The sequence below is a fragment of the Dermacentor albipictus genome, chromosome 1 (genome assembly GCF_038994185.2).
Source record: "Dermacentor albipictus isolate Rhodes 1998 colony chromosome 1, USDA_Dalb.pri_finalv2, whole genome shotgun sequence".
Classification (NCBI taxonomy): Eukaryota; Metazoa; Arthropoda; class Arachnida; order Ixodida; family Ixodidae; genus Dermacentor; species Dermacentor albipictus.
The window spans coordinates 522,819,793-522,846,629 of record NC_091821.1 but is presented as its reverse complement, the minus strand read 5'-3'; the positions used below and the strand labels follow the sequence as shown (position 1 = coordinate 522,846,629).

The 26,837-nt window shown below is 44.0% G+C and overlaps 1 protein-coding gene across 19 annotated transcripts in view; it reads right to left on the bottom strand.

Annotated features, from left to right (window-relative positions):
* The window catches only part of LOC135908131 (tRNA-queuosine alpha-mannosyltransferase), a 219,909-nt gene that overhangs the window by 179,765 nt on the left and 13,307 nt on the right, over window positions 1-26,837 (bottom strand). The window lies entirely within an intron of this gene.

Genomic DNA, 26,837 nt, shown 5'->3' with positions numbered 1-26,837 from the left:
CAAAAATGTTGACTATGTACGTGTATGAGTGAATGTTCGCTTATTCTGCTGACCTGTGGTTTTCACCTACTAGCCCAGCTTTTCAGCATGCTCGTCAATTAGACTTGAGAGAAAACACAACATGTAACTGTTACAAGAAGGCTCAAGAGATGGCGCCACCATCCCGCACGTGCTGGCCACGTGCCCCTTCTGAAACCTCCGCTCCCACCGTCGCTGCGGCAGCCCTCCCCCTCTATGAACTCTGAGCAGACGACATATCAAGTTGCGTCTGGCTCTCCCGTCTCAAGACACTCTACTCTCTGTACCTCCATGTAACCACACCCATTCCTGTGTACTCCATGCTTAATAAACCCAGTTAACCTCCGTTAACAAAAGTCCAGTGTTCTATTGTCCACTATACGCGACATAACGAAACATGGTGTCAGAAGTGAACTAGTTCTAACGTCAGCCCATCAGCAATGGAGAAGATTCCTGCACCTGCGAAATTCGACTCCAGAGGAAACGCTGCGGAACAATGGCAAGCCTTCAAGCAGAGCTTCACACTGTACCTCAAAGCAACTAACACAGCGAGAGCACCATCTGGCCGGCAAGTAGCACTTCTTTTGACCGTCAGTGGTTCTTCACTGCTTGATATCTACAACACTTTGGACTTCGGGGGATCGACTGAGGAAAGACCAAACCCAGAATTTAACTATGCATATGTCATCAGCCTCCTCGACGCGCATTTCTTACCGAAGCACAACGAGCTGTACTCGCGATACATCTTCCGAACTCGCATGCAACGGGAGGAAGAGCAGTTCGACAGCTTCATAACAGACTTGAAGCTCAAGGCGCGCGATTGTGGATTCGGAAACGAAAGAGAAAAAATTATCCGCGACCAGATCGTCTGTGGTATCTATGACGAAAAGGCCCGTGCAGACATTCTCAAGTTAGAAGATCCGACCCTAGAGAACGTTGAAAAAGTGTGTCGAGCACACAAAGCAATGAAAATTCAAATGAAGGCATATAAAGAGGGTACTCCTCAAGCAGCGAGGCCGTGCATGCAGTGAAGAAATTCATCCATCGCACTAATGCCAACTCGAAAAGCGTGAAAGGAAAACCACAAAAAGGTAACGTACCAAAATGCAGGTATTGCGGTGGTAGCCACGAGCGCAAAAGAGAAACATGCCCAGCTTGGAAACAAACATGCAGCAAGTGCAAAAAACGAAATCACTTCGCAGCAATTTGTAAAAGCAGCAAGGTAATTGCTGGCCTGGCAGTAGATAGCGAGGATGAGAACATACTGGCAGTTCAAAGCCACAAACCAAGCTCAGTTCACACATTTCTGAGAGTGAACGGAACACAAGTAAAGTTTCAAGTGGACAGCGGTGCAGCTGTTGACGTCATCCCGGCTAGACACGTCAAGCAACAGCAAATACAACTGTGCACAACAACACTGCGAACGTGAAATGGCAGCAAAGTTCACTGTTCAGGCAAGGCGCAACTAGATGTTACAACCGCAAACGGACAGAGACATTCTGTGGAATTCATAGTGGTTAAAGATGACTTCACTCCTCTCATCGGAAGATCGACAGCTGAGAGAACGGGTCTAATAACCATAGACTATAACCTTGTGGCTGGAATCGACGAAATTCCAGAACAAAATTTCACTCATCACATAGTGGAAAAATACCCAGATGTTTTTGGTGACACTCTAGGAACACTCCCGGGAAAAGTACAATTGGTGACCAAGCCAGATATGCTTCCGAAAGCGATAACAAGTTGTAGAGTGCCTGTCAGCATTAAACCGCAATTAGAACAAACATTGGCAAGCCTGGAGAAAAGAGGTGTCATTAAAAGTGTAGCAGAGCCAATGCAGTGGGTGAGCAGATTGGTTGTGGCAACCAAGAAAAATGGTGAAATGCGAATATGCATTGACCCACAAGCACTGAACGAGGCTCTCGAACGAGAATGTCACACATTGCCCATCCTCGATGATGTGCTACCCGATCTTGCCAAAGCAAAAATCTTCTCAAAACTAGATTTGCGAGAAGGCTACTGGCAATGTTCTCTCGATAATGAGTCAAGTTTTATGACCGCATTTCAAACACCAAAAGGTCGTTATCTATGGCTCCGCCTGCCGTTTGGACTTGCGCTAAGCAGCGCAATTTTTCAGAAAAGACTTCAAGTGGCACTTGAAGGACTTAGCAGAGTTCTCTGCGTTGCAGACGACATTCTTGTCTATGGAGTGGGCGAAACTGAAAAAGATGCTGTCAAAGATCATGACAAGAAATTAGAGAGTCTACTCCAGAGATGCCAACAAATCGGAATTCATCTCAACAAAGAAAAAACTCAGCTCAGAGCCTCATCAACTGTCTTCCTGGGACACCTGCTGACAAAAGAAGGACTAAAAGTTGATCCAAATAAAGTCAAGGCAATTGAACAAATGCCAAAGCCAGTCGACGTTCAGGGAATACAACGCTTCTGCGGAATGATCAACTATCTCTCCAGATTCCTGCCGAAAATTTCGCGTGTATTAGAGCCATTGAGAAAGCTCACTGTCAAGGATACACCATGGCACTGGGGAAAACCCAAGAAGAAGCATTTCAAAAGGCAAAAGACGCTGTGACAAGAGCTCTAATTCTGGCCTACTTCGACTCACGAAAGCAGTTGGAAATTCAGTGTGATGCAAGCGATCTTGGACTCGGAGCAGCTCTTCTTCAAGACGGACAGCCAATGTCGTTCACCAGCAGAGCACTTACACTGACAGAAAGCCGCTATGCACAAATTGAAAAGAAAATGTTGGCTATTGTCTTTGCAGTAAACAAGTTCCACCAGTACACATTCGGAAGAGAAACAAAGATCATCAGTGATCACAAGCCACTACAAGCGATCCTGAAGAAACGATTGGATCAAGTTGCGTCTGGCTCTCCCGCTGGTCGCAAGGCGTGATTCTTCAGACGCAAAGATACAACATTGTCATCGAGCACAGACCAGGCAAAGAATTACTTTTGGCTGATACGATGTCACGTGCGTTCCTTCCCAACGAAAGCAATGAACAAGAACTTAAAAACATCAACATCTTGCACTACCTTCCTGTGAGAAAAGAAACCCAGGGAAAGATTCGGTCTGCAACTGAGAGAGATGAATCACTGCAAAGGTTGAAAGCAATCATCTTGTCAGGTTGGCCACAAGATAAGTGTCAACTACCCCAAGACACGTGCATGTACTTCACATACAGAGATGAGCTTACAGTTGAAGACAACCTCATTTTCAAGGGATTACGTCTAATCGTACCAATTTCTCTGAGAGGTGAGATCAAAGCAACGCTTCACTCATCACATCTTGGGATTGAGAGCTGTCTAAGGCGCGCTCGTGAATGTGTCTTTTGGCCAGGAATGAATGCAGAATTAAAAGACCTCATCACAGGGTGCGAAGTGTGCCAAAAGCATGCACACTCCCAGCAACGAGAAACTCTCTCTCCTCACCCAGAACCAAGCTATCCATGGGAGCAAGTTGGATGCAACATTTTCGAATTGAACGGAAATAACTTCTTGATCACAGTGGATTACTACAGCAACTTTTGGGAAGTTGACCAACTGAAATCAATGAGCTCCACTCAAGTAATACTCAAACTAAAGTCTCACTTTGTAAGACACGAAATACCAAGAATCCTGATAAGCGACAACGGACCACAATTCACCAGCGAGGAATTCGACAACTTTTCGAAAAGCTGGAACTTCGAACATAAAACGTCAAGCCCAGGATACCCGCGTTCCAATGGAATGGCTGAATCAGCCGTAAAAACGGCAAAAATGCTGCTCAAGAAAGCAGAAGACAGCCACTCAGATCCACAAATGGCGTTTCTTGATTAGAGAAACACTCCGCTGCAAGGACTCAACGCCAGTCCAGCGCAATTACTCATGAGCCGCCGCACTAGAACGACTTTGCCGACCCCATCGGAGCTACTGCAACCTAAAGCAGTCGACGTGAGCGAGAAAAGAAAGGCGAAAAGGCAAAAAGCAACGCTGTACTACAACAGACAAGCCAAGGATTTGCCGAGCCTAAGCGAAGGTCAAAGTGTCACAGTGCGACCACTGAAAGGCAGGACATGGGTCAAAGGGACAATAACTAGAAGAATTGACGAAAGGTCGTATGAAGTTCAAGTTGGTGAAAGCGTGCTGCGAAGGAACCGAGTGAATGAAGGGAAAATGAGACATCCACCCGTTCGTAGCAATTGCTACAAAGGAAACCAATACGGGTTCCTCGAAAGGAACCCGTATTTATTTGAGTATTTATCAGACCAATACCTTCCGCGACTGCCGACAAAAGCCAACAAAAACAGCCCAACACTACACCACAACCAGAAGAGGATACCTGCGCGACAAATCAGGCAAACCGCAACACCATCAGACCTCAAAGAATTACAAGACTTCCCAAGAGGTTCGAAGATTTTGTCGTCGGTTGAAAGGTTATCACCAAAAAAGGAAGGATGTTACAAGAAGGCTCAAGAGATGGCGCCACCACCCCGCACGTGCTGGCCACATGCCCCTTCTGAAACCTCCAAACCCACCGTTGCAGCAGCCCTCCTCCTCTATGAACTCTGAGCAGACGACATATCAAGTTGCGTCTGGCTCTCCCGCTTGTCGGCCGCTGCCCCGTTTCAAGACACTCTACTCTATGTACCTCCATGTAACCACACCCATTCCTGTGTACTCCATGCTTAATAAACCCAGTTAACCTCCGTTAACAAAAGTCCAGTGCTTTATTGTCCACTATAGGAGACATAACGAAACAGTAACCACCAGCTAGCACTGAACAACCCTCCCTCTCTTTCATTCTGATTATAGCAACGTGCCCTGGTCGAAAATTAGGGAAGCAGTACCCTCGCAACAAGAAAGACCAAAAAATTTGTACACACAAATATTGGGCCTGGAACAAGTCAGCAGAGCCCTTTTTGAGGCCTATCCTACAATATCACCGCACACTAGTGATGGTCGAAAAGAATTTTGAACCCTGACATAATCGAGTACACATAAGATGTTTATCAGTGCGTACTCAATATAACAAAGGTATCTTATGTTGGATACGATTTCATTATTACGAGGTTTCACTGTACCAGTGCCTTCTGATGCTTGCTGTTTCCCTTGAACATCAGCGGCACTTCATAACATCAGCACATTTACACTTGTATTCACTCATCATACATAGATTAGACTGTGGAAGAATCTAGACTATGTACTATGCTGCTATATGATATAAGCTGTGGGATCTCAAGCGTGCCCTTGTGGCAAAGGATCAACAACACGGTAGTGGAAACAAACAAAGGGGCATTTATTACGCCTTTTAAAAAATAAAGCCAACCTGCCAAATTATAACTAATGAAGCATGCTGATGGGCGCTGACGAATTGAGGAAGAGCGACTCACCACAACAGGATATTTAGTGAATATGTTCGCCCTCTGCCGGACAGCGATGCCGTCCTGAATGTGACAGATATGTGAAGGGAGGTGCACACAAGCAAATAATAAGACGTCTAGAGATGACTCCATAAAGCACACACCTGGTCGCCCACGTGGCGAGTTCCCATACCCAAAGATGACGACGCTGGTTCCTTTTGCACTCAAGTACGCCCCTCCTATCAGGAGGCATTGGAAGTTGAGCACTCGCTCATGCTATCTCTCATGCTACTGCACAATTACCGACTACCAGTGCCACACACGTGCCAAGCAGAGTAGCCCAATCCTAGGAGATGCGAAAGTCATGCAAGGAAAACATCAAAGGACCCAAGAGTCCCCTGCATGGCACAATCCTTGTCAGTGTTTTTTCCCCTTGAATTTACATGTTTACAACCCACTCCCGCACCCTATTTGAAATGTACTGCATACATTTAAACAAACATTGTTCAATGTATAATATAAAAATTATGGGGTTTTACGTGCCAAGGCCACTTTCTGATTATGAGGCATGCCATAGAGGACTCCAGAAATTTTGACCACCTGGTATGCTTTAACGTGCACCTACATCTAAGTACACAGGAATGTATAGTAGAGGCCACTGGCATAGCCAGGAGGGAGGGAACTGGGGAGGTCGAACCCCCCCCCCCCCCCTTTTACATGGAATAGAGTTTCAGGAGATGGGTGCAGAAAGAGTGACATGAATGAAAGGGAAAGCTTGAATGTGAAAGCAAGTCGAGGGCTAGTGCGGTCTGAGGGGGGGGGGGGAGGTGTCACGGCGGGGGCAATCTCCTCTACCATGCACATGGTGGTGGTGGTGGTGGTGATGTTGAAGCAGGCAGGGTTAGCCTGGCATACATAGCCGGCAATTGTTCCGCCTGATCCTCCTTCGAGTTGAGATCAGGGGTGTGCCACCAGGTGTCGATGAGCCCCGTGTCTCGCAGGAAGGCTATCAACAGTCGTTGCACTCTCTTCCTGAATGTCGCGGGCCCTCCGGGGAAAACGTCTTCAAAGGTCCTGTGCGTGAGACCACTTTTTTGTAGGTTGTCGACCATCGCTTTTCTTTCTGTGTCAAACTGCGGGCATAGCCAAATGAAATGTTCGATGTCGCCAATGTCACCACAGAAAACACAGAGTGGGGAAGCGCAAAGCCCAGTCTTGAATAACCAAGCTGGGGTGTATGCGGAGTCGGTCCTGATGCGGTATAAAAGCGTCGCTTGTTCGCGTGTAAATCCATGAGTCACACAGGATTCGTGTGGATTCTTGTGCATCTGTCTAAAGTGAAGTCGGATTTCACCTTTAGGGTTTCGAAAAGCTTTTGGAGCGTTCACTTTTGGGACACGTCAGCGCTAGGCCTGCAAGGGCGTCAGCTTCCTCGTTTACATCCATTCCTACGTGTGATGAAATCCACTGAAACCTTATGTTAAATCTTTTGCTCGTTAGGTCGTCGATTAGTGCCAGAGACTGCCTTGTAAATTTCTCTAGAGGTAGGCCCCGATGTAATCTCTGTAATGCTGACTTGGAATCCATCAGCACCACGACATCTCGTGCGAAAAAGGCCCGTAGTTTCTGCAAAGCCGCGGTGATTGCGGCGCTTTCTACTGTTGTAGAGGAAACTACGCAATCCAGTCGGCCAGACCATGACACATCAAGGGATGGTATGCAGAATGCTGCTGCACAGCTATCCGTTTGTGCGCACACCGAACAGTCTGTGTGCACTTGTAGATGGCTTTGAAACACAGTGCTCAAGTGGTCCAGCACAATAAACTTGGCTACGGCAGTTGAAATGGTGCGTTTCGTCGGTAAGTGGAGTACATTGAGGCTGCAGGTAACGTCCAGAAAAGACCATGGCGGGTCAAGGCGACTTCGTTTAGGCCATTCCAATCCTAAAAATCGGAAGGTGAAATCGGAAGCTGTGCCTGCAGAGCATGGACTACATGCTCGCAATCAATGAAGGCAAAGTTAGAGGGGCAGAACTTCTGCACAGTGTTACTGCGCCAAGCAGTGTTTGACAGTGCTTTTAGTTTCTTGTAGCAGATACTAAATCAGAGCTGCTTCCACATCTGACAATTTCGGATTTGCCAAAACGGGCAAGAGAAAAGCAGCAAAATAAGCTTTAACAATCAGTGGTATTTCTTACAAGAACTGAAATTGTGGCAAGTTTGTAAGAATTCATCATCATCATCAGCCTATATTATGTCCACAGCAGAATGAAGGCCTCTCCCTATGATTTCCAATTAACCCTGTCCTGCGTCAACCGATTCCAACTAGCACCTGCAAATTTCCCAATTTTGTCACAACACCTAGTCTTCTGCCGTCCTCTACTGTGCTTCCCTTCTCTTTCTACCCATTGTGTCACCCTAATGGTCCAATGGCTATCTATTCTGCGCATTACATAACCTGCCCAGTGCCATCTTTTTTTTCTCTCGCGAGTTCATCCTTGACCAAAGGCACAAAAAACGAGGACACAAGAAGGAAAGCCAGACAGGATGAGCACTTATTTTGTTGTTGTAAATGCTTCCTCTTCACCAGCTAAAGCAGACAAAAATGCTATTCAGAAGCGCTATTACTTTTTCATTTCATTTTATTACCTGAAAGACCCCATTCGGGGTATTACATAAGGGGTGGTTAACATGTGAACACAAGAAAAGGCAGGTGTTACATTGAAATATAAGTTTCAACAGTTTCCAGAAATCGTGAATGACATGTGATGGCAGCGACATTAATGGGTAGGTCGTTCCAGTCCTTCGCAGCTCGAGGAAAAAATGATGATTGAAAAGTGACAGTTCGTGTTCGAGGACGAAAAACTTGGAGTTGATCGCTGGTGCGCTGTGACATGCGTGAAGATGATGGCGCGACGTAAGGCGGGCGGCTTAGTGAGCTGTAAAAAAATTTGCGATAAAGAGAGAGCGTGGCAATGCGACGGCGAAAAGCAAGAGATGCCAAGCTAGATTGTGCCTTTAAGTGTGAAATGCTGATGTTATATGAATATAAAGAATGGATGAATCTAGTCGCACAATTCTGTACTGACTCGAGTGCATTGATGATATATGTTTGATGAGGGTTCCACATGGCGGCGGCATATTCCAGTTGTGGTCTGACAAACGATTTGTATGCGAGTAGTTTGACGTGCTGTGGAGCATGACGAAGGTGACGGCTCATAAACCCAAGGGACTTGTTTGCGGACGAGATTACGTTAGTCGCATGCGCATTCCAGGAAAGGTCGTGGGACAGGGTTACACCTAAGTACTTATAGGCTAGAACTGATTCTACTGGGACGTTTGCAATTGTGTAAGTAGACAGATAAGGATTACGACATTACGATATTCTTCCATCTCTTCTTAATGGTTATACTCTCGTAAATTTTTACTTGTTTTCTTGTTCGCGCGAGGAGCTTCATACTATGTGTTTAAAGAATATGGCTTGAGTTTACTTGTGTGCACGTATCGCTGTTTCATGTATACTTTAGTGATTACTTGATATACTTATCTGTTTGTTTGTTTTTTGTACAGGTTCCAGTACTGCCTCCCTGCTCAACTTTAGGTTTGTAGACTTGTCAAGCTGCCCTGGTGTAGCTTTTTTCTGCAACCCCTCTATCTGTATTGTAAGATGGGAAAATAAATTGAAATTGAAATAAATTTGCACTTGTTAGGGTTCAAGGCCATTTGCCAACGGTTGCACCAGTCCTGCATGTAATTAAGGTCATTCTGGAGAGATGCTTGGTGAGAGATGTTAGTCACAGTACGATAAATCACACAGTCGTCAGCGAACATACGAACAGGACAAGATACATGCAGCAGAAGATCGTTAATGTATATTAGGAAAAGAAGCGGTCCTAAGACTGAGCCTTGAGGGACACCAGAAGTGACAGGGAGGGGTTCGGAGGAGATATTATTGACAAGGACGAACAAGAACGATTAGTAAGGAATTCAATCAATCAATCAAAAAAATTTTATTCCATCCACAAATCTCTTTTGTGGAAGACGAGGGCTCGAAAAAAAGTGGATTTATCCACTTGAGAAGCTTCGAGCCCCCGTTTACATGGCATACAGTGAGAGAATGGAAATACAAAACTGTGTGTACATGTTGAACAATGATAATTCCTTCAGGCATTCATGACAATAAATTCAACGATGCTTTATACAATTATAACACTGCAAAAAAATAACAATTCGGAAATCTGGAACAAAATTGTACATATGTAGCTTTCATACAAAAGAAATGGATCAATCTTTCGCAACAAAAAATGCCTTGATTGCACGGTTCCCAGTTGTTTCTAATTTTATACCGTATTGATGAAGTTCGTTTAACAGCTTTGGAAGCGTGTGACGAAGCATTTGTTTTGTTAACATAAGGCGTGTAAAGGGTATTTTCCAGGTATCATCGCTGCGTGAATTATAAGACCTTGTGAGTGGTGTCAACTCTGAAAGTGTATGTAGAAGACCGTCTGAGTCATATTTATATTTTCTGGCTAGATTTAGAGGGTATAATTTATGCACAGTAACAAGATTGTATTTTAAAAATAGAGGTCTTGTGTGCGCAGTACTTTCAATGCATGCAATGTGACGAAGTGCTTTCTTTTGCAACATAAGCAACTGGTTCAGGTTCGTTAACGTGGTTGTGCCCCATACTAGACAGCAATAATTCAAATGTGAAAAAAGTAGTGCGTTATAAATATGAAGTTTCACAGCTGTTGGTAAGTGGAACTTGAATTTCGCCAGAATTCCTACTGCCTTTGCAATTTGCGTGGCAACGTGGTTAACATGGATGTCCCAAGACATATGCTTTTGGAAAATTACACCAAGTGACTTTACTGAGTCAACAATTTCTATGCGTGAATTCCCTAAGATTATATTCAAAGTGGGTGTTGCAGGGGACTGTCTAGGTGTGAAGATAATAGCTTTTGTTTTATCTATGTTAATTTCAAGCGAATTTATTATGCTCCACTTGTGTAAATCGCGGAGAGCTCCATTAATTTTACTTTCAAGAGTTTGATAATGATGACTGTGAAGAAAAATTGTTGTGTCATCTGCATAAGTTATGTACTCTGCGCCGTGGTTACCTTGTGTAATGTCATTGATATAGAAATTGAATAGAAGCGGTCCAAGTATGCTCCCTTGGGGGACACCTGAGGTAACTGCTTTGCATGTAGATAAATTTCCCTGAATACAAACACATTGCATTCTATGTTGCAGGTAGGATGTTATAAGCGCGAGCGGTGTGCCTCTAATTCCGTATACTTCTAGTTTTTTAGTTAGTGTTAAGTGGTTTAGACGGTCGAACGCCTTTGAGAAGTCGATATAAATACCAGCTATCAGGCGTTTTTCATCGAATGCTTTCAGAATGATTTCTTTTTGCATGACAAGGGCAAGTTCTGTGGACCTTCCTTTTCTGAATCCAAATTGGGTGGGACTAATCAAATTGTATTTGTTGGCAAACCCAATTATTCTAGCGTACATTATTTTTTCTAAACCTTTGGAGAACACGGGTAGTATAGATATCGGCCTGTAATTTGATAAGTTGTTTCTTTCTCCGCCCTTGAAAATCGTAATAACTTTTGCTATTTGCATTTTCTTTGGAAAAACACCTGTCGAGAGAGCTAGATTATAAATATGCGTGAGCTGTGTCAATATGATGTCAAGAACGTACTTTACTGGCCTGATTTGAATGTTGTCGATATCAGACGTTAAGCTGTTCTTGAGAGATTTGTACACGTTATTTATTTCACTCTCAGTTGTGGGATTCATATATATGCTGGTAGAAGTTCTCGAGATCCCATTTACTGCCTCCGGATAATGAGAGCTAGTGACTAGATTTGTGAAGTAGTGATTAAATGCTTCTGCTAATTCAGCTCCTTGTTTAAGTTGATTGTTCAGCGTTATTTCACCAACCTCTGCATTTTTTGGTACCCTATTTAGCATCTCATTAATTTTCCTCCACATTAAGTCCAATTTCTGTTTTCTCCCGATGTCGAAGTAACTGTAGAGATAGTTTCGCTTTGTATTCCGTAATAAGGCATTAGTTTTGTTTCTGTGTGTCCGAAATATGTCCCAGTCATCAGTGTTACGCGTTTGGAGGAACCTGTTAAAAAGCTTGTCTTTCTTTTTAATCATTTTAAGGCATTCCTTATTTATCCAAGGCTTGCGCGCTTTTTTACTTTTCTTGTGAACGATATATGGAAATGACTTCATGTACGCATCAAGAAATAGGCGCAAGAATTCGTCATATGCATCGTCAGATGTATGAGACATGTATACGGCGTCCCATTTTATTTTGACAAGCTGATTCTTTTATCCATTGTACTACAAGAGGATCCAAGTTCAATCTAGATAATTTTATTAGCAAGCGGTTATGAGGCACTGTGTTAAAAGCTTTAGAGTAGTCTAGAAAGATGGCATCGGTTTGAACGTTGTTATCAAGATTAACGTGGAGATCATTAAGGAAGATAGCTAGTTGTGTTTCACATGAAAGCCCTATACGAAAACTATGTGGTTTTCGTATAGGGCTTGCCGAGTAAAGAAGTTTGCCGAGTCTAAAAAGTTCATGATATGCGAGTATATGACATGTTCCATGATTTTGCAAGGAACACTAGTTAACGAAATGGGGCGATAGTTTAAGGGGGAGCCTTTGTTACCTGCTTTGAATACTGGAACGACCTTTCCCACTTTCCAATCACCCGGTAAAGTACCTGTAGACAATGATTGCGTGAACAACAGAGTGAAACATGCCGCGGATATATGCTTAGTATTCATTTGGATCTTTGAGTTAATTTCGTCTACACCAGAAGTACATAATTTCTTTTTTTCAATGATTGATGGTATACCATCTATCGAAAATACAATGGGTGGCATATGTGATTTTATGTTAGTAGGTAGTGGAAAGTCTGGGGTGGTAGTTTCTTTTGTAAACACGGAAGAAATGCCGTGTTGAATATATCAGCGCACTCGGCGTCCGTGGAGGTGTCGCCTGCTGCATTCGTCACGCTGATGGTACGAGCTTCTAAGGGATTTAAAATGAGCCAGAACTGCCGAGCATTTTGAGTAAGTAGCTGGGGCAGGTCGACGTTATAAAAAGATTTTTTAGCAGTGCGAAGGGCACTCAGGTAGGCGTTCTCTGCCGTGTAGTATTTTGACCAAGATGCGTGGCTAGCCAGAAGCGACGTTTCTTTTGGATTTCAAGCTTCTTTAAAGCTCTGGTGAACCACGGCTTATTTTGATTGGTGTGCATAGTTATTCTTGGTATATGTTTGTTTACGAGTTCATTAATTTTATTTTTAAATAGTGTCCAGTTTTCTTGAGGCAAGTGCATATGGAATAATGTCTCAAAATCTCGAAAGTTGAAAAGAAGTCGCCTAACTCGTAATTACTAGCTTCGTAGTTCCCTTTACCATATAGGCATACAGTCGCCGACCGATTTTCCGGACTCCAAAAATTCGGACATGCCCGATTATTCGGTCAGCATCGCGGCACCGCCATTCTCCCCATAGACCATAATGTATAACAACTGCCGAAAGTTCGGACACCTTGCAACCTCTCGTCTGATTTTTCGGACACTACTTAGCCAACTCGGTCGAGAGCACTAAGCACCGACTCTGACCAGTGCATGGTTCGACTCGCTGAACGCCATTTTTGTTTTGAACGGAGCTTCCTTGCTGCCCCACGAAGTGGCGCTACTGGAAATCCCCGCTCATCATCATCGTTTCTGCCTAGTTCAATAGAGTGGCTCTGCAGCAGTTCCGGTTTCAGCTTAGTAAGCCACGTCAAGACAATCCAGCAGCTGATTTGTTTCTTCGCGCACGACGCTGCGAGCAGGCTGCGGTTTTTCGTTTGTGTGAACCACGACCGGCTTTATTAATAAAGCCGGTCATGGTGTGAACTGGTGTCGGCACGGTGGTGTTTGCTTTGTGTGCTGTGTAGAGGTTTCGGTGATCCAACGCGGCATGGGGGTCTTGCGCTGGAGTTTGAGGTATAGTAGGGGCGCCTGGTGGCGGCGCGGGAAACGACATCTGGGTTGTACCAGCTTGGGTCGTATTGAACCCTGGCTGTGGCGAAGCACGTTTCTAGGCCGAGTTTTGCGTCGATTCGCACTTTTTTCTGCCCTGTTGCGAGTGCGAAAACGCTCGTCACTTCTCACAGACCACGCAGACCACGCTGCGAGCTTGCCGCAGCCTATAGTTTAAAACGGACTCTCCATGTGCCGTGCGACGTAATGCCAGGAGCAGAAGGAATCGGTGACGCTGATCCAGAGAGACCTAGCCCAGCCTCGAAAAGGCATCACCGTCATTACTTCTCGTCGCGGGCTGCCATGAACAAGAAGGCCTGAATCCCAAAGTCAGATTCTGCCGTTTTCCTTCAAGGCCTTGCGAAGTGGAGCGTCGGGCGCGCTGCATAGCTGCAGTTCGTCGCGCTGAGTAAGCGAAACTTCGCACCATGCTGACTGCTTCGCCTGTCTTGAAGCTTGCTTGATTATCTGCATTCTAATGTTCGGTCTTTTGCACCTACAGTCCCGACAGCAGACCGACGTAGCAGCAGGCATGGCTGGTGATTCACGATTCGAGACCCGGCCACAGCAACAATTAACAATTCGACCGATGCGAAGTGGTGAAGTGACCAGGTGTGTGCAAATGAGCACAAATGGTCGGGCTCATTCGATGACAATTCACTACTCCACTACGAGCAGCACAGGTTAAGAGAGTTAAATATGCTCATCCTTCATCTCAAGCTAGCACATTGAGGCAGTGCAGCAAGGCTGTATTGGACACTCCATCGATGTTCGAGCGCTGTCATTAAAACCTACATCAAGCGAGCAGTGCACGAGCTCGCGCTGCAGCGCGATTCGCACGTACGTGCGAGCTCATATGCGGTGCATCAGTTATTACCAGTTACTAAAAGGGACAGATGGCCGCTACTACAGCGCAGGCATAACTATTTGTTTAGAGGCATGCAGTCAACAAAGATTGCAGGAGGCCCGCCATTTCGTGGCATGTCGAAAGACCGCTGCCGTCGCGGCGCGTACGATCGTGCGCTCGAGCAGTTCGTACATCGCGGCGCGTACCGTCGTGTGCTCGAGCAGTTCCGTTCACATGATGCCTGCTTATCGCTGCTGTGGATTCATTTATAGCAAGCACTTCCTCGCGTTTGTGCGCCTGAATCTAGCAGCTAGCGTGCAAACCTTACCTGAAGTTCCACTTCGTACGCGACTCGCTTCGCTTGCGATTGACACGGTGCTAAAACTTCGCCGCCTGATTCTTGAACGGCGTACACGTATTCGGCACTGCATAATTTCTTGCCTTTACGCAGCGTACCACCCCCGAAAAAATCTTCGGCACCCGCTATTCGCTGCAGGCCGTGAAACAACACAACCGAAAGTGGCGGGTCCATATTGTAAAAGTGCTTTCCGAAGCAGACGACCGAGCTTGGTACGACCCATTTTAGCGCAGAGGGCGCTTTTTAGCACCTTTTTTCGCAGCGCCCCCTGGGCAATGCAAGAGCCCCATACGGAAACATCGCGTCAAGTCTCCAATGGCGCCGACAGTGCCGGTGCAGACTGCGCTGCGGAATGCCGGCAAGCGGGTGCCAGGAGGCCTAAGATTTGTCGCCTTCCGATGTGCTCCCTACCGACACGGAAAATGTTCTGCCGAGACTTGCGAAGTGGTTGCATTGCGATTCCGGACACCGTCTCATTTGACAGCTTCACAAGTGCTGACACTGCTGTACTGACATGCGCAGAACTCGACGACGGCGAGATCATTCGTCAGGTTTCTGCTGCACCACCGGACGATGACGCACCATGTGCTACGCTGCCGTCGCATGCGGAGCGTGTACAGTACAAGCAGTGACTGTGCTTTCAGCCGCCTATAGTGACCGTACGACCCTCTCCGAGATTCAGGCTTCTCTGATTGCGCGTAAACGGAACAGCGTGCAACGGCGCATTCACGATTTCTTCCAAGCCTACTGCCGAGCCCGAATAAGTGCGTGGAAATAAAGGATTTCATTTTTTTTTCTTAATCTGCTTTTTCGGACACCTGTTTATTCAGACATTTCCGCAGTCCCTGTGAGGTCCGAATAAACGGTCGGCGACTGTATAGTTTTGTTGGATTTTCGTTGTTGCATGGGGGCAAAGGTGAAGCTGGCATGGATTACTTTATGATCACTTACCTCACGGAGGTAAGTTATGGATGATAGGCTGTCAGAATGGCTGCTTAGTATAAGGTTGAGTACATTAGACATGTCTTTTGTAACCCGCGTAGGATCTAGCGCAAGCTGAGTTAGACTGAAATTAGGACACACATTAACAAATTCTTTAGCAGCTTCATTGCCTATGATTAAAGCACTATTGTTAGTCCAGTTGATTTGCAGAAAATTAAAGTCACCAAAAAGCAGGATTTCTGCGTTAGGGTGTTTTTGACTAAGTTTGCTCAAGCTGGTATTAAGTTTATGCGAAAAATCAGGAATGTTATGTGGTGGTCTGTAACAAACGCCCAAGAGAACAGTCTGTGGTGGAGCACAGCAGATTAGCCGTGTTATTTCCAAGTCAGTCTCAATGGTTGCAAGCGTGCAGAATAAATGGTGATGCGTGGCGATTAGCACATCACCACCTCGTGAGATTTCGCGGTCTTTCCGGTAAAGGCAGAAATTTGGCAAGTCAGCAAGAACCTCGGTATCGGTAATATCGTCAGTCAGCCAGGTTTCAGTTATTATCAGCAAATTACTGTTAGACAACAACACGAGGTTAGACAGAATATTGCGTTAAGGGAGGAAGCTGCGTGCGTTGGCGAAGATTACGGAAAAGTAGAGGTTAGCTCGTGTCGATACCGTAGGGCAAGGGGCTTTCCCGCGTCGAGTTGGCTGCTATTGCAATTCTTTCACACTCTGTGTGCATTCATCGAAAACATAGCGCTTATTACCTATAAACAGAGTATTAAAGCGCAGGGAGTAAGGTGCCGATTTGCTTTTTGCGAATGAAACAAGGTGTCTGCGGGCCAATTGAACAGGACGTGTAAAATCCTCGCCAACGCTGAAGTTTGTTCTTTTAAATTTACAGCCGTTAGAAATTGTTCCTTTTAATTTACTTGCCCATGCTTTGCCTCCATAGCCTTCCCTTTGTTGCCACGGAAAGTTGTCTACAAGTGTGGTATGCCATTGGAAGTAAGCGTAATCAGACTGGCACTGCAGTCGGCGTGAGGGATCATGTCGTCATATTGGAAGCAGGGGCTGAAAATTTTAGCAACGTCAGGAAAGCCTTAGCGACACTGTGATTCGTAGCTCACCTACGATAAATAATGACACATCAAAAAGGAATTCACAAAAAGAAAACTGCTAAAGAAAAAAAGAAATTGCTGCATGTCCCTGTGGGCTTTGACCAAGTCTCTAGCTGCAGAGCAAGAGTACTTTCAAATAGCCTTGGAAGCATTTGCAATATAAGGTTTGCTTTTGTCCAGTGAGACGGCTTAACTCTCACAGCAAAGTGCAAACATGTGCACTATGTATAGGCAAGGTCAAATGTTTAGGGGTATGGCTTCCACGTGAAAGTTTAATATTGCAGTACCTGTGATGCCTAGAACTACCCAAAGTGCTAGTTGAGGATTTAATTCTTTATTGGGTGAACTTGTGTCGTGAAAAGCAAACAACAAACAAAGCAGAACAATAGCAGTGAACACAGAGGTCAATCGTCAGAAATTTGATCTATGGATAAAATGTGTTGCCTATTTATATATAAATTGTCATACCTTCTAGTGTATTCACTTATGCTCACACACTTCCTACAATATACACACCGTCATTCGCATTGTGCATAAAATCTGGTTAGACAATGATTCTTTCACTACAAAATTGGCAATACAATCAAGAAGATACCGAAAGAGGAAGGTACTTCTTGGGCCTCACAATAACTTTGTAACAGTGGTTAGTCAGTAAAAGGCGCTCACTGGAAAAACACAAACAATGTAGACGCAGCCCAGTCCAAAATCAGCCCAGATTTAGATTGCAGCCATTAAAACAGCGCCGCCTTACGTCGGTCATAGTACATTTGAAATGCAGGCTGTGTGCTTCGGAAATTGCTTTTCCTCAAATCCCACGTCACATGAACCCTGCCAGTACATGCAGCATTCCCCCCCCCCCAAGAATATGCATAACGAAACGGGACAATAGCGGACCTCATCATGCCCAGTATTTATTGTGCCACATTCCGCATTGTTTTTCAAGTATGAAGCGAAATTGTCACGTGGTAGTGACGGTGAAGAAGGCAGCAAAACTTTGATTAATGAAAGTAGCGTTCTGTTGGGTGAACTTGTGCCCTCAAAAACAGGCAGCTCAAAGAACGATAGCGGCGAATACACTCGGCGATCGTTGAAAATCTGATGAGCGAGTCAAGCGCGTCGACTTCTATACATCAGTCGTCGAATGTTCCAGAGTAATCACTGGGACCCGCATGCCACAAAGTTCTACATTATTCGTGTCGCGCACACATGCAATCAGATTACACAAGGTTCGCTCACAGACAGCAGATGGAACCGTCGATAACATTCCAGAAACTTCCAATGCATGCAGGTGTGTCCTGCACTGTGCGATAATATTTGTTAGGCGGTGAAACGTGTCGCCCAAGAAGGACAAGTCATCATCATCATCAGCCTGGTTACGCCCACTGCAGGGCAAAGGCCTCTCCCATACTTCGCCAAGTACTCCAGTCATGTACTAATTGTGGCCATGTTGTTCCTAATCCGCCCACCTAACTTTCTGCCGCCCCCTGCTATACTTCCCTTCCCTTAGAATCCAGTCCGTAACTCTTAATGACCATCGGTTATCTTCCTTCCTCATTACATGTCCTGCCCATGCCCATTTCTTTTTCTTGATTTCAACTAAGATGTCATTAACTCGCGTTTGTTCCCTCACCCAATCCGCTCTTTTCTTATCCCTTAATGTTACACCTATCATTCTTCTTTCCATAGCTCGTTGCGTCGTAATCTGAGTAGAACCCTTTTCGTAAGCCTCCAGGTTTCTGCCCCGTAGGTGAGTACTGGTAAGACACAGCTGTTATATACTTTTCTCTTTAGCGATAATGGAAACCTGCTGTTCATGATCTGAGAATGCCAGCCAAACGCACTCCAGCCCATTCTTATTCTTCTGATTATTTCAGTCTCATGATCCGGATCCGCGGTCACTACCTGTCCTAAGTAGATGTATTCCCTTACCACTTCTAGTGCCTCGCTACCTATCGTAAACTGCTGTTCTCTTCCAAGACTATTAAACATTACTTTAGCTTTCTGCAGATTAATTTTTAGACCCACCCTTCTGCTTTGCCTCTCCAGAACAATGAGCATGCATTGCAGTTGGTCCCCTGAGTTACTAAGCAAGGCAATATCATCAGCGAATCGCAAGTTACTAAACTATTCTCCATTAACTCTTATCCCCAATTCTTCCCAATCCAGGTCTCTGAATACCTCCTGTAAACACGCTGTGAATATCATGGGAGAGATCATATCTCCCTGCCTGATGCCTTTCTTTATTGGGATTTTGTTGCTTTCTTTATGGAGGACTACGGTGGCTATGGAGCCGCTATAGATATCTTTCAGTATTTTTACATACGGTTCGTCTCCACCCTAATTCCGTAACGCTCCCATGACTGCTGAGGTTTTGACTGAATCAAACGCTTTCGCGTAATCAATGAAAGCTATATATAAGGGTTGGTTATATTCCGCACATTTCTCTATCACCTTATTGATAGCGTGAATATGGTCTATTGTTCAGTAGCCTTTACGGAATCCTGCCTGGTCCTTAGGTTGACGGAAGTCAAAGGTGTTCCTGATTCTATTTGTGATTACCTTGGTAAAAAAAGCGATTGATTACCTTGGTACCTTGGTAAAAAAAGGCTGGAAGTAAGATTTCCTTGGTTTATGACAAGTTGAAGATCGATGGGCGGTACTATAAATGGGATGCTGCTCTAAACTCTAGAACATTGATAGAGCGCAACACCAAATCCTTATTTGAAAGCTAACGGCCAGATACGTCCGATGTGCGGTTAGTTTCTTTCAATGCAAGAAGCATTGTGAATAAAAAAGATAAACTGGAAGATTGTTTGCACTCTTTGGATCCGCACGTGTGTGTCATAACTGAAACCTGGCTACACGACCAAATAAGTGACGATGACATAATCCCACCAGGTTATCGGTTATATCGGCGGGACCGAGGATCTAGAGGGGGTGGTGTTGCTGTGGTTGTTAAATCCTTTGTCGATGTTGACGTAGAAAGCCAGATTGCTGAGCATGAAAGCCTTTTTTTGAAAATCAAAGTGAAGGAAACGGCTTTTTATTTGTGTGCAGTTTATCGTGCTCCAGACACTGATGAAAGCTTTTTGAGTAAATTGTATGACCATTTGTTGTTGTTACGAAATAAGAATGTTATTGTAACGGGTGACTTTAATTTGCCTTTATTAAATTGGAACAATCTGTCTTTTGGATTATCGCATACGAGCGATAGAATCCTTGATGTTATGCTTGCTCTTGGTCTTGACCAAATAGTTACTGAATGTACTCGCGGAACATCAATTCTTGACTTGCTGTTCATTAGTGAAGGATTTAGACAAGGAACTGTTACAATTGAACCCGGCATATCTGACCATAAGTTAACCCTTTGTTGCATGGTGTCCACTGTAGTGGACAAATTTCTGCGATTTTTAGAGCAAGTTCAGTGTACGCCAGGTGCTCCTGTGCATGCTGGTCACTACAGTGGACAAAAAAGGTGCGTTTTCGATGCGCTAGATGGCGCCACCATACTGCGGCTGCCTCGAAATTTTGCTACGAAGATGGCTGCCCCCTGCTTGAGCGGGTAAGTGACGTTTGTCTTCACTTTTTGGCTTACCATTCGCACATTTCCCTAATTTGCGATGTATAATTATGCGGAAACAAGAAAAGAGATACTGTTAGGTACGCACCATTGATATTACGACTGAGTAAAACATAGGTCAGTTTTACGAACAACTTCTTTCAAATGTCCACTGTGGTGGACACCATGCATGGCGGGAAAACGACATGCCCATGTGAGGCTTTTCGTAAGGGTTTACTGCTGCTGCTCAGATTTGAGTGCATTATTTAATATGTTCTATATAGTTTTTAATGCAGCTTTACTTTGTTCTCGTTAGGAGGATTCCGGCTTCAAAGAAGAAATTAACCGATGCGGAAATCGATAAACTATTGGATGTACCGTTGCCACGGGACCAGGTGAATGCGCTACTTGGAGAAGACTTGCCATCTGGTAGTGACGATGATCGCCTTGACAGTGAAGATGATAGCCAGAACGAAGTAGAAGTGGACAGATGGAGTGATATAACCGATAGCAGTGCGAGTGAGGAGGAAGACGTTGACAGCGATGCTGAAGGCGAGGGCGCACCAAAACAGCGTCGCATTCAGAAGGAAAAGCCGAAGGTATGGCGTTGGGATAAGAGAGATATTCCTCATTGCACCAAAGTGCACAACGAGCTGAAGCCTAAGGCTGCAGCTGCTGAAGGCAAAACTGCACTGAAAATGTTCAAGCTCATGTATGGTGAGGATCTCATTGAGCTGCTAACATTTGAATCTAACAGGCACAGAATATCTAATCGTCCAAAAATGAAGGTGATAACAAAGAATGAAATGGAGGTTTTTTTGGGCATATGCATGTACATGTCAATAGTCGACATCTCCTTTAGGCGTTCGTACTGGTCCTCAAACACTAGGCAGGACGTGGTTGCTGACGCAATGACGGTGAACAGATGGGAGGAAATATTATCAGTTCTTCACCTCAACGATGCTGCTTTAGAAAAGAAGAGTTCTGAGGAAGGCTTCGATCGCCTCCAGAAAGTTCGTCCAATGATCGACCAACTGAATGCTTCATTCAAGAATTTGGCTGAACCAGAGTCTTGCCAGGCAATAGATGAGCAGATCATCCCCTTCAAAGGAAGGCACTCGCTAAAGGTTTACATGGCAAACAAGCCAAAAAAATGGGGATACAAAGTCTGGGTAAGGGCCGGTCAGTCCGGGTATGTTCACGAAATAGAGTTTCACGGAGACAACCTGAAGTCCGACCCGCCTGACGCACCCCAGACTATTGGCCCGTCAGGACGCGTAGTGCTGCGCCTTGCCAGAGCTGTACCTCCAAGTACGTTCCTTTTTTGTGACAATTTCTTTGCGTCCCCAGAGCTTTTGGCACACCTAAAGGATAAGGGACTGCATGCGACATGCACCCTGCGCAGAATCAGGGCAGCTAAATGCCCGTTGATGCCTGAAAAAGAGCTGAGAAAACAAGGCAGGGGCTCGTTCGACTACAAAGTCGATAGAGAGCATGGCATCATTGTTTGTGAGTGGTACGATAACAGGCTTGTAATGGTGGCCTCAAATGTGCATGGTGTCAACCCACTTGTAAAAGTGAGGCGGTTTGACCAAAAACAAAAAAAAAAAACACGTTGAGGTCGAAAGCCCTGCGCTAATCGCAAGGTACAATGAAAATATGGGCGGCGTCGACAAGTGTGACATGCTGCTTTCTATGTACCGGACCCATCTCAAGACAAAAAAATGGTACAAAAGAGTAATTTTTCACCTGACCGATTTGGCTGTCGTAAACGCATGGCTGCTATACCGCTGTGTTGCAGCAGAGTGTAAGATGCAGCTAAACCACTTCAAGTTATCGGTGGCGATAGCACTGATCAAGACAGAATCAAGGACCACTGTTGATGAAACTGATTTTTCTAATGCACTAGCATGCTCAGCCGCAGCGAAACGAAGGCCGCCTGCGAAAGCAAGCTCGGTGTCCGCAGACGTGCGGTACGACAGCGTAAGCCACTTCCCCCGCCAGCAAACGTGTGCAGCACAAAGGTGCAAAATGAATGGCTGCAAGCGGTTCATGAGAGTGGCTTGTTGGGCTAGTTGGTACATGGTTATGCTAGGAGAATGCCAGCAAACTTTAGAGCAGGAAAAAATCGAGAGGCAGACATAGACAAAGAGACATGCCAGCCACCTTCCTGTCTCTTTGTCTATGTCTGCCTCTCGATTTTTTCCTGCTCTAAAGTTTGCTGGCATTCTCCTAGCATAGGCTGCAAGCGGAAGACAACATACCTCTGCGGGAAGTGCAAAGTGTTCTTGTGCATTGACGGCAAAAGTGACTGTTTTTTTTAATTTCATAATGAAGAGTAAAGTGCCCTTTTGTTATTGGAAGAACTTTGCCTGGTGGAAAAGGCAAACATAAACATTTTTACTTTCCCCTACCGGAGCTGGTATTCATGTTGTCCACTGTAGTGGACATTCTGTATCTTCCAAAATAAACATTTGAAAGAGATGAAAAAATTTTTCCCGTTTTTTCTGATGCAGAAAGACACGAAACAAGAAAAAAATCACAGTTCGCGCACGTAATTATTCCGCATGCAACAAAGGGTTAATTTCTTTTTCCTGGAAGGTCGAAAAATCAAAAACACGTGCGCTTGATGTCGCTACAGTTAAGGAATTTAGTAGAGCTGACGATGTGGCGATTATTGACTATATTGAAGAAAATATTGGGATCACATGTGATGATGTGGAAAGCTCTTGGCAAAGGTTCGCTAATGTGCTTAGGCATTGCATTAAAAAATACGTTCCAAACAGAAAAATACTTAAAAAGCGGAAACATCCATGGATTACTCGTGAAATTATACACATTAAGCGTAGACTTAAAAGATATCGTAAGAAGCAGGGAACTTCAACGCCACTGCTTATAGAAATCAAACGTGACCTATTATCAAAGGTGAGCTGCGCCAGGACTAAATATTTCACACACACATTAGCAGAGTTTCTAAAGACTGATCCGCAAAAATTTTGGCAGCATTTGAGTAAACCCAAAGATGCACTTACTAAAATAAAAGTTAGGGACAAGATTATCACTGATGCTGCTGAAATAGCTGAGAATTTTAATCAGTATTTCTACGAGGTGTTTTCAGAATTAGATGAATATGAAATAAAAGCAGTGGCTGCACCAGAGGATGGCATTGAAGTAACTCGTGAGGGTGTTCTGGCGATGCTCTTGAAACTGGACACTAAAAAATCCGCTGGACCCGATGGTCTTCCGAATGTATTTTTGAGGCGTTACGCAGAACAAATATCAGGCTGCCTCACAGACGTCTTTAAACTCTCATTAGCAAACGGAAAAATTCCTTCACAATGGAAAATAGCACGGGTGGTTCCCGTATATAAAAAAAGTGATCGATTGTCTGTTTCAAATTATCGGCCTGTTTCCATAACATCCAGTTGCTGTAAGATGTTGGAGCATATTGTAGCCGGTTACCTGCGAAAGTTCCTGAGCGATCATAATCTTTTGTCGGATAATCAGCACGGGTTTCGGCAGGGGCTATCCACAGTTACTCAGACTGTTTTGTCTGTGCATGAATTTGCGCGGGTGCTTGATATGTCCGGGCAAACGGATGTGGTTTTCTTTGATTTTAGCAAGGCCTTCGATAAGGTGCCACATGGCAAACTTCTCTATAAGATGGAATGTATGGGTATACCATTTTTTATTATTCAATGGATTCAAGACTACCTTACAGACAGACGGCAATATGTGGAAATTAATAAGACCGCTTCTAGTGTTGTTAATGTTCATTCAGGAGTTCCTCAGGGAAGTGTGCTGGGACCTTTGTTGTTTTTAATATATGTAAATGATTTAGTTGCGGTTGTTCCTAAAGATGTCTCTGTTAAGTTGTTTGCAGACGACTGTGTTGTGTTTAAACAAATTTCATCCGAACATGACCACATCTCTGTTCAAAAAGCAGTTTTTGCTATTGAAGAATGGTGTCTGAAATGGGCTATGGTACTTAATAGTGAAAAAACTGTTCTCTTACGTATAACTAGAAAAAAGTCTCCAATTTTGCTTCCTTACTTTCTTCGCGGAACCATGATCTTGGAAGTTGACAAATATAAATATTTAGGCATAACACTCGACAATAAGTTAAAATGGTCGGCTCACATTACTAATATTTCTACATCTGCATTTCGAAAGCTATGGGTTTTACAAAGAAAGCTAAAAACTGCCCCTGCACACATAAAAAAATTGGCTTACGAAACTTGTGTGCGGTCTTTACTTGAAAATGCTTCAGTAGTGTGGGACCCATACACAAAAAAAGATATAATGATCCTTGAAAAAGTCAATAGGAAAGCGGTTAGGTTTATATACGGAAAATACAAAAGGGAAGACTCTCCTTCGCAGTTAATGATCTCAAATAACATTCATACACTAGAAACCCGCAGAAAGATTAATAGATTGATATTCTTGAACAATAGTTTAACAGGAAAAAATAAGCTCCAGCTTCCAGAGTGCATTAAGCGTCCTCTAGTGAGAAGGACTCGGAGCGTTCATGAGCATTCACTTGCTCCCATCTTCGCCAAAACTAACAGCTTTAAGTACAGTTTTTTCCCTAGAACAGTACAAGATTGGAATTCGTTACCGGCATCTGTTTTTTCCTCACAAAATTTTTCTGATGCGTTACATCGTCTACTTACCTGATATGTATGTTTTGTATCCTTGTGCTACTAATATTGTATAATTTTATTCTTTGGTATCCGTATGCTGCTAATATTGTACAATTTTATTCTTTTGGTTTATTCTTTTGATATATGTGTGCTGCTAACATTGTATAAATTTTATTCTCTTGGTTATGTAACAATGTAAATTCATTCCTGCTAGGGCCAAGCAATGGCCTGCAGTATTCTGAAATAAATAAATAAATAAATAAATAAATACTTTGTAGGCAACGGACAGTAAGCTGATCAGTCTATAATTTTTCAAGTCTTTGGCGTCTCCTTTCTTAAGGAATAAGGATTATGTTAGCGTTCTTCCAAGATTCCGGTCTGCTCGAAGTCATGAGGCATTGTGTATACAGGGTGGCCAGTTTTTCTAGAACAATCTGCCCACCATCCTTCAACAAATCTGCTGTTACCTGATACAAGGCTTTCTTTACTTCTTCCGGCATTACTTGTGGGATTTCGAATTACTCTAGACTATTCTCTCTTCCATTATCGCCGTGGGTGCCACTGGTACTGTACAAATCTCTATAGAACTCCTCAGCCACTTGAACTATCTCATCCATATTAGTAATGATATTGCCGGCTTTGTCTCTTAACGCATACATCTGATTCTTGCCGATTCCTAGTTTCTTCTTCAATGTTTTTAGGCTTCCTCCGTTCTTGAGAGCATGTTCAATTCTATCCATATTATACTTCCTTATGTCAGCTGTCTTACGCTTGTTAAGACAAGTACACGTGTCAATATGCTGAGGTTAAATTAAGGCATGTTTGCAATATACTGTGCCTTATTTTAGCTAGAGAAGGTTTTCTTTAAAAGGGCTCTGCACCCTAAATTATGCATCTCATTTTCCTTCCATGTTTGCTAATTATAGGACTTGGCAATGCCTCCTGTGCAAGAAAAAGCACTGAAATCTGAGCATTTGATATTTTAATTTGCTCCTGAAGTCAGTTTCTGTGCAGGCTGCAGCATGAACAATTTTTGACAGCTGATGTGGCACAATGTATCACACATACAATGGCCAGCTTAAAATAAGTTTTATGCATTGTATTTGTGCAATACAATTTAATTTCACTTGCAGCTGGTACTAGATGCACTGTCCAATAGTCTACACTCGAAATATAATGCAAACACAAGCATTTGCACATAGGAAGTGCGTATAGTTAGCGTGTACAGTTCATTTTGTATATTTTTGATAAACACATGATGGATATCTATAAAATTTACTGTGCATGTGAGGTCACAATTGCAGACGCCCTAATTAGATGGCGCCACCATATCCAGTGACTTTCGAGGTCGAATGCAATCGTACATCTTGCCTGAATTGCATCTCGTCGTCTCTGCTTGCTGGTGACTCGTTCTGGATGTGGTTATTGTAATCATGGTAACAATGCCATCAAATAGGCTACTGCCGCTGCGGCCTATGGTGGGAAGGAAGCTTCCGGTTTGGGAATGTAAGCCTTGTTTGAATTGTTTCAAGGTACACAAGGGTATAAAATGGTCACAGGGCCCTTTATAGGTCATCGTGAAAGTGCAATTTAATCTGTTCCAATAGCTTATCTGAAGAGGCGCCCATAACTTGCACGCTGTCCAGATACTTATAATTGAAAAGATTCAACAATTAACTTGCTGTTCACTTTACATTACATATTGAAACAGCGAAATTTAACAATTCAGAAGTCACGCCATGCTTAGCGAAACATGATTGTGATTGTGAAACATTAGTGATTGTGAAACTAACACCAATTTTGATATCTGCATTTGCAAAATGTGCCACAAATTTATCGGCTTTCCTGCCAACAGAATCACAAGGACCTCCCTCTAAGAGTTTGGAACAATAACTGCAACACCAATGCATGTTTTTCTACATTTTGGGTATGGATACCTCT